The sequence below is a fragment of the Mastigoproctus giganteus genome, chromosome 9 (genome assembly GCF_048544385.1).
Source record: "Mastigoproctus giganteus isolate SK-2022 chromosome 9, ASM4854438v1, whole genome shotgun sequence".
NCBI classification, from domain to species: Eukaryota; Metazoa; Arthropoda; class Arachnida; order Uropygi; family Thelyphonidae; genus Mastigoproctus; species Mastigoproctus giganteus.
In genome coordinates this window covers 101,348,524-101,361,749 of record NC_143583.1, presented here as the reverse complement: position 1 = coordinate 101,361,749, position 13,226 = coordinate 101,348,524, and the positions used below count along the sequence as shown (strand labels likewise).

Sequence of the window (13,226 nt, the reverse complement as noted above, 5' to 3'; positions counted from 1 at the left end):
CAATTTAAAATCTTAATAACCATGATTTTTTTTTTAAATCATGCTGTCTAAAAAAATTAAACAATTTTCTCATGATAAATGAAAAAAGTTTTCAATTTCTGATTTGTCACGATAAAATAGCAAACCAAATTAATCACATCTCGGCACTTCCTCCTACGAAATACGAACTTGCAAAGCCACTACCATGTTTATTGCAATCCGAAATGAATACAGAATTATAAAGTGAAAATTTACTCAATCATCCCTCAGTTGCGATAAATCTTCCATTAAACTGGTTCAATAGAATCCGAATGAACCGATAGAAGTTCGTCTACAAACTGCTGCTAGTCACGATTCGTGTCCAGCCTTTGGTGAAATGAGTGTGTAGGACGTCCAATATTAGACACGTAGCTGCTACAAGATTGCAAGATTGCTGTCACACTTTCACGCCAAGTCACGGCTCATGGGGCATATTAAAGTGAGACATTAACTTGCATCACATAACACTTGAAAGACACTCACATGAGATTAATTTAAGCATTACTTCACTCCACCCACTCTGTCCGATAATTATATACAACCAGGCAGCCAGGCAGACACGAGCTGCTCCTAATACAGCAACGTTCCCTTGTCAGCAAATATTCGGCTGTCCTGCCTATTATAAAATAATAGGAACCCGCTAGTTTGGCGTATCGCATATAACACGCGGAGCAACACCAGCTTTGTATTTCATTGGTCTCATTGAGCGTATTTAATACAGTAACGCTGGCTACCCCTTTATCTTCCCATTTATAGAAACAGAGACGCGTTGTGTGACATTAATCCGGAGAGGCATGTTTCTCCACATCACATCGCACTTCGCTGTGTGTATTACACGTGCAGCTAGTGTTCCACTCGATTATCTGGGATCGGATGTAGGAGCATACACCACCCTTGTTACTCTCCGAAGCAAGGAAGATGATCTCCTGCCATTAGTGTGCCGAACTATTAAACTCCTGTAGCAATCGCAGACCCAAGAACAGACTGCTCCGAGATATTACTAAAAGAAGGAAAAACGAGACTTGAATGCCCCTCATGTAGGTCATTAGGCAGTTCTTACTGCCAGAAGGAACTCGGAGAATCCATAAAGTACTGTGGAAAAGTCAGCGAAGGGATCTGAAGGACTTTCTAGCAGTTCATCTGCCTTTTATTCGTCTGTATTGGGTATAAATGTGCACAAAAAGTAGCGCTTGTAGAAATCAAAGGCACGCACTAAAACCAAAGAGTAGTTTCAGCAGGTTGATCGCTACAATTATTTCGATGGTTCAAGATATACTTTGGATATTTATTAATTATCAGTAGGAGTAATATAATATAACGTGATATATGAAAATTTTTATAAATGAACAGTTAATAAAATGCACGTGAAAAGGGATTAATATTAGGTTGATTCGTTGAAACGTAAGAGTACAATAAAAATAGGATGTGGTCACTTTATTCCTAACCTAACTGTTTTGTCCCTCAGCTTCTTCGTGTGTCGTTTGCCTTATTGGTTTTTTGGAAATAACACCAGGCTGTTAAAGTCATGAGGAGTCGGTATATACAAGTGATGTACAACGCGCGGTAGAAGAAGCGTTGTGAAGCCCCCGCACGACCTTCACGATGAATTTCATTTAATTGCTTAATTACCACGAAAATATATCGGCCTACACGAAGGTTTTGTATTTTAATCCTAAGAAACTTGATAAAGGAAAACTGGAAAAAAACCCATTTTTTTTTAAAAAGTGTTGCCTTCAGGATGAATATCTCAACTTACGACAGAAGGCACAGTTTGTGCACATTTGTTCCGAAGTACAAATATCTGCTGACAGGATTTTTCGTTAAGAAAGTCGAACAAATCAACAAACCAAAACAGACTCGCAGATTAAAATCAACGTTTTAATTTAGTCTTGGGATTTAGCGTCGATATTAAATATTTGTCTACTTCTGTACAAAATCAATGATCCTATTACTGTTAGTTGGTTGTGGTCCTGGGGTAACGTAAACTGCCACAAAAAGTGCGCGACCTTCTGTTTTGGTAATGGCCGATGAGTATTTGTTTATTCTCTGTTTTCATTTTTAAATTTTCATGCATTATTAATTGAGTTTAAGTGTTCTAATTCATTTTTTTCTATTAATTTTACAATTTCTTCGCTTAAGCAAATAATTTGTGCCACAAATAAAATTCTGTTTTTAAATTCGAGAAATTTATCGGCTGTATATTCGTGGGACCCGTACATGAAAAAGGTAATGCCGTTCTTTCAATATAAAAAAGTAATGCGCATCGAGAGTACACTGAGTGGACAGAAATCATGGGATACCAGCCTAGTAACGGGTAGGCCCACATTTCGCCCGGATAAGGGGGGGGGGCAGTCACGGCGAGGCATTGAGTCCACTAGTTCACGAAAGCGTTCCACAGGTATTTCCATCCATGCTTGCTGCACCGCTGTCCATAATTCCGTCGCATTCCTGGGTGGAGGATCGAAACCTCGAACGGACTTTCCGCAGCGTCCAAAAGACGCTCCACAGGGTTCATGTCCAGTGAACGGGGAGGCCATTCTGGTAGTAAAATCTGTGGAATGCTCTTCGAACCACGTTCTAGTCACCACTGCTCTGTGGGGTAGCGCATTGTGCTGCTGGAAGAGTTCATTGCCCTGTGGGTGCACGATGACCATGAAGGGATGCAGATGGTCAGCAAGGACGGACGGACACGTAACCTGGACTGGTCAGAGATACGTCTAGACGTACCAGAGGTCCCTACGTGTGCCAGATGAACACGTCCCAGATCATTACCGACCGTCCACCTTAATTAACAGTTCCTTGTTGATATGACGGGTGCATAGTTTCGTGCGGTTTCCACCAGATACGAACCCTCCCGTCCGCTCGAAATAACTGGAAACGGGACTCATCGTACCAGGAGACCCGTCTCAATCATCCAAGGTCCAGTGCCGATGTTCTTTCGCCCAGTTGAGGCGTAGAGTCCTGTGTCTTGGTGTTAGCAATGGGACTTTGTTAGGTCGGCGGCTCTCAAAACCTATTGCGGCTAATAATCGCCTGATGGTGTTGGTGTAGATGTTTCTGGCACCTCCCTCGTTGAAGTCGGCGGTGATTTGTTTCACTGTCACTCTCCTTTTGGCTGAAACAATGCGAGACAGACGTCGATGGCCACTTTTATCTACCACCTTTCTCCACGATGAGATGTTATTCCGGGAATGGCGTATTCCCGATACACTCTTGATACTGTCGAACGGGGACAGTGCAATTTTTGTACCACTTCCGCGATAGAGTGACCCATCCCTCTTTCAAAGTCGGTTAACTCACGAAGTTTATCCATACTGACATCGAATTACCGTCTACGTGAATGCAATGATGCAGTCTACCTATGTACCTGCCAAGCGGTGGGTTCGTGCACTAGAGAGAGAGGTGACAGCGCGCTGTCCAGGAACCCGGTATCCCATGAATTCTGTTCTGTCAGTACATATACTGCCTGTCTGTGAACTACGTGTATTCCGAAGTTGGTTTATCTGCTTTTCTAAATAAAAAAAACCAAAAAACTTGAGTTTCCGGGAACCATGTAACTCAATCCTCAGATCGACTAATTCGGTACGGTGTTAAAAAATCCAACCCAAGCCTTTCCCTCATGCATTAGATCGCCTTTATAGCCATTACTAGAGCACCATCATTGGTTGCTATAATTGCTTCCGTTCCATTTAAGGAAAAATAATACAGAAACAGAAAAAGTGATAAAACATTGTTTCTTTTGAATAGGGCATGTAAATGTGCAAAGATGTCCTTTCTTCAGTGTAGACAAAATATATTTCCTGTTTTTCCTCCAGTATTGTAACGACGCCCTCGTGGGTAGCACAATTGGTAGAATCGTCGTCCTCCCCCACACGCAGTGGAAAAGACCTGTGTTCGAGTTCCATCGATGGCATGAGAGAATTTTTATGGGCCTTTTTCAAAACGTGGCTGAGTTAGTCAGTCTCAACCGCGGGTAGCACGGTTTTCCGTTTTTTCTCCCGGAAACTCGGATTTTTCGTCCAGCAAACAAAATCGACCACAGAACACACGCAATTTACAGAAAATATATAAAAATACAACAATTGCAGCGATGCAATCATAACAGTGATTGAGTGATCGGATAACTGTGAAACATGGAATGTAATGCAATAGTATCACGCGCCCCATGGTTATCCAGTTACATATTTTCCGACATATTTCTGGTAATATATTGAGAGATTTAATAATGAGAAAATGCGGGTGAACTCTGCAAACATTTCCGTGCATCCACATGTGGGTGTTTCAGACTTTCTTGAGGTCGTCCTATTACAGCTGCAATGCAACTGTCACTTCTATGTACGTGAAAGAAATGTAGAAGGTATGTTAAAGAAAAGAAAAGAAAAGAAAAGACAAATGTGAAAGAGGTGAACGTTGTTCGCTGTCAGGTGGAGTCAAAAAACCGATTTCACCTTAGAGTATAAATTTCTTCCAGGCATTTATTAGTTAAGTAAAGTTACTTCACGCTAGGGTTATTCACACCCTCGTGAATTCTGGGATTTCGCCATCAATGAAATGTACTCGGAAACTGCATTGTCATTGGACTTTTGGCCTGCCACTGAACGCAACAGAAGCACGAGGTTGGAACTTTGCTCTGAAACACCTCGTGCCTCTCAACTCTACCTTCTTTCATACCTACTATGCACGCGTAATGGTTTCTGCTGAATAACCACGCTGCGCGGCGAATTTATGTAAAAGCCCTAAATCATCCTTTATATTATGATCACTGGACGTAGCGATAATTGGCAACAACCAAGAAATTTACCACAACTTATTTAATTATAGAAGAAATCTTGCGAATATTTATCCCATTTATTACTATTTTTGAAAATAGCGTATAATTATGTCGATTAGTGTTCGGGGATGCATTGGTGATGGAGGGGAACGACAAATATGACAAGGTGCTACTGATTAAAATAGGTTGCACAACCACTGCGTTAGGTTGCTAACTCAGTGGTTGTGCTGCTTATAAATGAGTGTCTTTCCTGTCCCAAATACTCTTCTTCCTGTACACTTTTGGTAGATTTGGATTGACCCTTTTAAGTATACGTGTACAATGTCATTGCTGTGAACTGTTTCGATAATGGTTACTGCTTAGAATTGGAAGCTAAGGAAGGAATATTGCGTGGTTCGAATCAGATCTGTAGTGTACATCCCTCTTGCAGCTATGGATGAGCAAATAAACATTTTATAGTTGTCGATAGTTCCTCAGGCATAAATTTAATGCGCAGGTTTTGAAAAGTATTTGAAGATGGAACCCAATGGTGGGGCACTCTTCCTCGCATTGAGATTAGCAGAGTTGTTGGCCACAAATAATTAATGTGGAGCATTAAGAATGGAATGTACGCTTATATTTGGAGTTTAAATGGCAGGGAATTTGAATGTAGTAGGCAACAAGGTCTCCTGTGTTCCGTTAAAATGGAGATACGGTTTTGGGATATGCATTTCATTGAAGTCAGCATTCATCTTTCGACGCAAATATTCGTTGAAGGGTCCAATGTAAAATCTGCATCTATATAAATGCTACTGCTTTCTTTTTTAATTTTTGGTTGTAGGACCAATGACTCAGAAACCGCGTTACAGAAAGGGGTTACCATGGTCATGTAACTACTCGTAAGCCAAAGATGTCTCCAGCACACACGTGACTGCCATACTGGTGGAATGTTATACCACTGCTGTAATGTTCAATTTCGGAACGGAAATATTGGTATAACGTGATGTGGGGTGATAAATAATTCCTCACAGTCCAGACATAAGCTCGATACACCTGAGTGTGGCATGTGCCCAAAGAGCAGTTTCAGACAGTTCATATTCATCAGCAAGGAAGTTTGGTGTGGCAGTGTGAGTATGGCCTAGTGTTACATGGTCTCGACTTGGTTTGCTAGTTGCCCTAGACGAACTTATGAATGTATTTGTCTATTATGATTTTCCGAAAAATTCTGCCTTACTTGCATTGTTGCAATTTTTTGGAGAGGGAGCGTAATCGCGCTGATAAATATCAGCGCGATTACGCTAAGTGTCAGTATAACAGTGGTTTGAAGCGGGTGTAGTGAATAACTGTAATATCTAATTCGAAACTGAGATCTGAAGCTAACTGAATTTGAAAATCTTGGGGATTGTTTTGGAAAAACAATTGAAGCCGGAACGTGACATCCCGGTTTAATTAGAGAAAGGACCATAGCTTTCCGGGGAGGTGGAACAATATTTAAATCACTAGATATCTAAAACTTGAAAGTACCTCAGATATTTTTAACCTTATTAATATTAAAAATTTCTTTTTTTTTCTAACCAGCTGTTTTCCATTTAGTATCCCAATACATTTTGGAAGACAATATACACTGAGTGGACCAAAATCATGGGATTCCTACCTAGTAACGGAGTAGGGCCGCCCAACTTTCGCCCGGATAAGGGCAGTCACACGGCGAGCCACTGAGTCTACTAGTTCACGAAAGCGTTCCACAGGTATTTCCGTCCATGATTGCTGCACCCTGCCCATAATTTACATTCCTGGGTGGAAGATCCAAAACTCGAACGGACCTTCCACAGCATCCCAAAGATGCTCCACTTGGTTCATGTCCGGTGAACGGGGAGGCCATTCCATGGTGGTAAAATCTGAGGAATGCTCTTCAAACCATGTTCTCGTCACCACGGCTCTGTGGGGAGGAGCATTGTGCTTCTGGAAGAGTCTATTGCCCTGTGGGTGCACGATGACCATTAAGGGATGCAGATAGTCTGCAAGAATGGACACGTAACCTGGACCGTTCAGAGATGCGTCTAGACGTACCAGAGGTCCCAACGTTTGCCAGTTGAGCACGCCCCAGACCATTACCGACCATCCACCTGCCTGAACAGTTCCTTGTTGACATGATGGGAGCATAGCTTCATGCGGTTTCCACCAGATACGTACTTTCCTGTTCACTCAAAATAACTGGAAACGGAACTCATCGGACCAGGAGACCCATCTCCAATCATTCAAAGTCAAGTGCCGATGTTCTTTCGCCCAGTTGAGGATTAGTCCTCTGTCGTGGTGTTAGCAATGGAACTCTGGTGGGTCGGGGGCTTCCATAACCTACTGCGGCTAATGATCGCCTAATGGTCTTGGTGGAGACGTTTGTGGCACCTCCCTCGTTGAAGTCGACGATGATTTGTGCTACGCTCTCCAGTAGGCTGAAACAATGCGAGACAGACGTCGGCGGTTACGTTCATCCACTACCTTTCTCCGCCCACAGCGCTGTCCATGATGAGATGTTATTCCGGAAATGGCCTATTCCCGATACACTCTTGATACTATTGAACGGGGATAGTGCAACACCTCCGCGATAGAGTGACCTATGCGTCGCGCACCCACTATCATCCCTCTTTCGAAGTCGGTTAACTCACAACTTTATCCATACTGACATCGAATTTCCGTCTATGTGAATGCAGTGTGCCAAGCGGTGGGATTGTCCACTACCGAGAGGGGTGACAGCATCGCGTTGCCGAGGAACGAGGTGTCCCATGAATTCTGTCCTTTCAGTGTATATCACACCTCAGCGAGCACTTGAGATTTTATTTGATATCTTCCCATCGTCACGTTAATGCTGCCAATGTGAATCCTTAAAGTTCAGTGGTATCTGTAGTTGTTTTCATCTTTTTAAGATGAAATAACATAGTAATAGGAAAAGCGTTCAGATGACGTAGTTAATTTGAACAGGGCGTATCTGAATGTATAAAGGTTCTTCAAAGATTTAGAGACAAAACATATTTGCTATTTTTCCTCGAATGTTGCTGTAGTCCAATCCCAATAGTGATCGATCGATTGATTGAACAAAATATGACGAATGTCCTTAATATCATCCATCCCTCATGATTATCCAGATATGTATTTTCCGACATCTTTCTGGTGATGTAATGTTGATATTTAAATTATACGCACGAACTCTGCGAATCCTTTCCGTGCATTGACATCTGGGATTACATTTATAAGCATTCAGACTTTCTCGAGGAGTGTCCTATTACCCTTGTTATGTAATATATAAGCTGTCATCTCTATGTACGTGAAAGAAATGTAAAAGGTACGTTATAGAAAAGAAAAACGTGAAGGAGGTGGAGGTTGCTCGCTGTCAGGTGACGCAAAGAATTGATTTTGCCTTCAGAAAGTCAAGTCGTAACTGTCACATATTTATTAGTTTAGTAAAGTTACTCTAGGGTTATTCACACTAAGAATTCTGGGATTTTGCCATGAATGAAATGCACGCCAGGAGACTGGAAAGTGCGTTGTCATTGGACGTTTTGCTTACCTCTGACTGCAATAGAAGCAGAGGACAGGAAGTAATAAGTTTTGTGAGTTGGATTTTATGAAGTCTACAAAATGGCCAGCTGTACGCCAACATGTTTTTTTCAGTTTCAGAAAGTATTGAAACTTTCGAGCGTGGTGCGGGCTCTATGAAGTGTATGTCCGGTGCGTGGATTGTATTGGAATGCCATTCCAGTGATTTCTTCGAGAAATCACTAGAACTTAATTTAAATCAAATTTCATTACCAAAACTTCAGTCTTGGTAATTTAATTTTAAAAAACATACATTCCTTACCCCTTTCCATTATGCTGATAATATATCCTATACAAATTTCTGTTATTGTAAAAAAAGAAAGTTCACCCATGTACTTTTTAAGTTAATTTTCTGACTTTCGATATTTTTAAATAATCATCGCATCGTTAAGTGATTAAAAGTGCGAAAATTTTAATTGCTCTCGTTGTTAAAATAATTTATAGTAAGGAGAATGGTAATACATTTATTAAACAATTGTTGATTAGTGTTGATTAGTTTTATTGTTGATTAGTTTTCATTCTGATAGCTCCCACACCGAGTGGAAAAGACCCGAGTTCGAATCTCGTCGATGACGCCAAGAATTTTTCTGGACCTTTTTCACAACGTGGCTGAGTAAGAAAGTCTCAGGGGAGGGTAGCATGATTTTATTTCTGCCAGAAACTCGGGTTTTTCGTCCAGCAAAGAGAAAGTCGACCACAGAACATACGCAATTTATAGTCAATATACGCGGAGCAATATGACCTTAGTCGCTGATGCATAAAAAAAAAAAAAACACAATAACAACATCAACAATCTGATGCCAGTACTTGCGATAGTCCATTAGTTGCAGCTGAGACTTTTTTCACACAGTGTGGGTACGATGCCAATTTCTGCGGGATGAACTCTTATGGATTTCTTCACACTGTGATGGTATCGACTTTAGTTGACGGTTTAAAAGCTTTTCATCTCACAAATCGGACTTTCAAACGAAAAACAGGAAACCGATCGTAGAATACCGTAGTTTACAACTAATATTTGGTATAATAGGCATCCTGACGTGCAAATTCCAAATATCCAATAGAAATCGATCTACCACCTTACAGAGACGCACATTATGCAAATTATTCATGCCTATGAAAGCACAGGTTGCGACCACATCACATCTTTCCTGTGTTTTGGCTTGCTCAGTGCGATTGCCACATCTCCAGTACTCAGAATGGAGGGCCGTTGGATGACTTGAAGCAAGGAAGTCGCAGGTGGCACGTTGTTTTATTGTGTCACGCAGTGTTGTCTCGGCACTATGGATGCAGTTTCAGGAGACAGGAACCATTACAAGAAGAGCTGGCCAAGGTCGCCCGAGGCTTACGTCAACTAGAACAGACCGCTATCTGGCTATAACGGCAAGACGGAACCCTACGATGTCCTGTCATCAACTATCTGTTTAGGTTGCTGTGGCCACAGGTGAAAACATTTCCAACCGGACTGGGTTAAGAAGGCTCAATTCCAGCGGACTCTACGCAAGGAAGCCAGTGGTTTGTATCCCATTAATCCCAAACCACCATCACTGCACAGCTCGTCGAAACTGGTGCCATCAACAAGACTTGGAGGCCTAACAAATGATGTAAACTTCTGTACTCTGATCCTGATTTTCCCTAAAAAACATATTCCAGACGTTATTTCATCTGGAGGCAACGAGGAATGCGGTATCATCCCTCCAATTTTTAAAAAAGGGACACTTACGGTAGAGGTGGTGTTCTCGTGTGGAGCGAAATAATGATCAACGGCAGCATTTCTTTTCTGTTTTTGATAAGAATATCGTAATTGTGCATAGGTATCGAGAACAGATCCTCAAACCCTATGTGCGGCTTTTTATGAGTGGGGTTGGCCCAGATTTTCTTTTCATGCATGACAACGCTACTGCACATAGAATTAAGTGGTGGAGGAATATCTTGAAACTGAAGATATCCAACGACTGCCGTGGCCTGCAAGATCAAAGATTAGCAGACTTAAATTCGATAGAACATGTGTGGGGCACCCTTGGGTGTGGCATTGCACGCCGACAGCCAACTCTTCAGTAATTTGATGAGCTAAGGTGTGCGCTGGTGGAAGAATGGATTTGTTGTCACTGAATCTTATAGACACTCTTATATTGGACTTCAGGCCTGTTTAGCCGTCGGAGTGGATCATACGCCGTACTGATGTCATGTGACCATCTTACATCGACTTCCGTAATGTGATCTTTTTGGTAATTCTTATACGACCACTATAAATGTCCCTTATACCTGTTGGGCGTTTCTAGCTGTCTCCTCATTTCACCGTTATTCTATGGTACACCGCAATACCAAATTTTGTCCTGCTTCATTTCAAGCTGCATGAGTTACCACTCTGAGGAAATCAGCAAATTTTCAGCTGTAGTTAATATAAGTTTCGTTCTACATAATATCGATACATAATTTATTATTCTTAGTTAAGAATGTCAGAGCAAGACATCTAAGCAAAATTGTTTAGAAACGTCTAAGCTATCCTAGTGTAAACAGCCGTGGCTGATTAATCCTATTTATTTTTTCTCATTTATATCTCTTTAGATTACATCAACGTAAATATTTCAGAGCAGTTCCTTCCGTGTCTTTTAGTGTGCAAGGAATTGCATACCAAAAGAGAACCGCCTTTGTAATATTAATCCGTTGCAAAATTTTCATTTTCGACAAAGTTTTTATCAACTTCATTTTTGAAAGATCTCCTACAGGGCAGCTGTTGATTATTAAAGCGAAATTGATTGTCCTCGCATGTAGCACAGCGGACATAATCACAGTAGTCAGCACACGGGTGGAAAAGGTTTCAAATCCAATCAATGACATGAAGGAAGAATTTTTATGGACTTTTTTTTTACAACGTGGCTGAGTTAATCGGTGTCAGTTGAGGGTTTCGTGTGTTTTTCTTCTGGGATTTTCATCCAGCAAATCGACGGCACGATACGTGCAATTTACAGACCCAATATAGTGACGCTTTATATCCTTAGTTGTCTTAACACACACACGCAAAAACGGCGATTGATTCTCATGGAAATTTTTGTGTGAGAAAAATAACCCCGTTATCACATGATTATTTCAGAAACCTAACATCCCTAGAGTGCTGGGGATGGGGAGTTCGTCCTGGGCAGTTATCTCTGTTAGTGTGTGGATAAAATGGCCTTGGATAGATTTAGACTTATTGAATCCAATCAGTATTCTAAGTGAGCAGTGATTGGCATCGACCAAAGCATTTCTCAAAGTGCAGAAGATTTTCAACTTTTTCTCTATCAGCAAGTAAATAGCCACTCACACGGAGTCTATTTATTAACCGAAAGAGCCGTGACTTACGGATATAGCCAGCTGATTTTAGCTTAATATTCTCGAGGAATAAATGTCCCGCCGTAAGAACGTCAGTCGAAGTGATGGACATACCACTAAACCCATAAATAAGATCAGAATGAGAAGCCATGATTGGCTACAAACAATACAAAATGGTGTCAAACCTTTAACTTGACGGCATCTTGGATCAGTAGCAAATGAAGGTCAAGGACAGGAAGTTAGGCAAAATTACCCGGAGCAGCTCTCACTTGGAAGATGTAGGTCAATCTCATCAACCAAGTATCGCAAGAAGTGTCTAACAATCTTGAGAGAACGTTTTTCTATAATAGTGCTTGGGAAGCTGTCATCGGATAAAATAATATTGCTGCAGACACATTAGTTACTTGACAGCCAGTGGCGTATTTATTTGGATGCCATGAACTGTAATGCATGCGCATTGCAGTGTATGTTTTCTTTATTTTTTGTTTGTGCATATTCATTTGCAAAGAATGCATTCAAATATTTAAGTTGATCTTGCAACATACTCATGAGGAGATTTACTGTCACTTTCTGGAAAGTGAATTTCGTTTCATGTAGCTGAATGGCTTGCCCTGTTCCAGTTCATCTAAACAAAAAACACAAAGAGCCTAAAATTTTATATCTAAAATGGCATGTCTTGTGAAAATTCGTACCGTCTGGTAGTTCCATAACCTGGTCGCTACAAAAATATGAATGCATTCTCTGCTGAAATTCAACCATTGCTTGGTTTATGTTCTGTCATAGAAAACAGTTGAGCATTCTAGAGAGTTAGATGGTATTCCTTCACAATACGTAACGTGTGTAAACCGCATTTATTCACAAGCCAACTTGGATGTTGTTGTGCAGACTGGGAAAATCCGTTGTTCTTCTCCTCCTCCTCCTGAAATCGGCTAATTCAGCTCTCAGTGAGGTCTTTAGAAATTCCTCCAGTCTCTGAAGAGAATCGAACCCAAATATCTCTAAACGAATGACAAAAGGCGGACCACTGCACTATCGTGAAGAACTTTTCTTAAATTAAACGGCAGACTGAATTCAAAAGTTTATTTTTTATAAATAGGAAAATAAATCAAATTATCCGCTTATAATGACAAGTAATCAAAAAGTACGAACAGTGCTTAAAATATACACCAACCTCATTTCATACCAATAAGCCTTTATGTGTAGAAATAGTTAAAAAGGGACCTGTTTGATAAAAACCCAACTAATTTGAACACAAAACTAGCATCAACGTCTGGACAGGACTGACTCCTAAAAAGAAGTTACCGATTAAATTGTCAAATCGGCTATTATCTCAATACTTAACCCCCCCCCCCCCCATTATCGAGAGTAGTCAACAGGCAAGCCCGATATTTTGTTACTAGAACAACGGCATTACAATAGCATTTTTTATTACCCCCCCAGTGGCCCTCCCCGATTTTAAATAGCGTGTAGCTTCAAAATATAGTTTCAACATTGAATTTTTGAAATATCTGTTTTTAGTAATATTTCTGTAATTCTTTCTTATTATGTTTATATA

General features: G+C 40.9%; 1 protein-coding gene across 1 annotated transcript in view; it reads left to right on the top strand.

Moving 5' to 3' along the window:
- The window catches only part of LOC150080595 (cartilage oligomeric matrix protein-like), a 301,419-nt gene that overhangs the window by 147,001 nt on the left and 141,192 nt on the right, over positions 1 to 13,226 (top strand). The gene's annotated exons all lie outside the window — the stretch shown is intronic.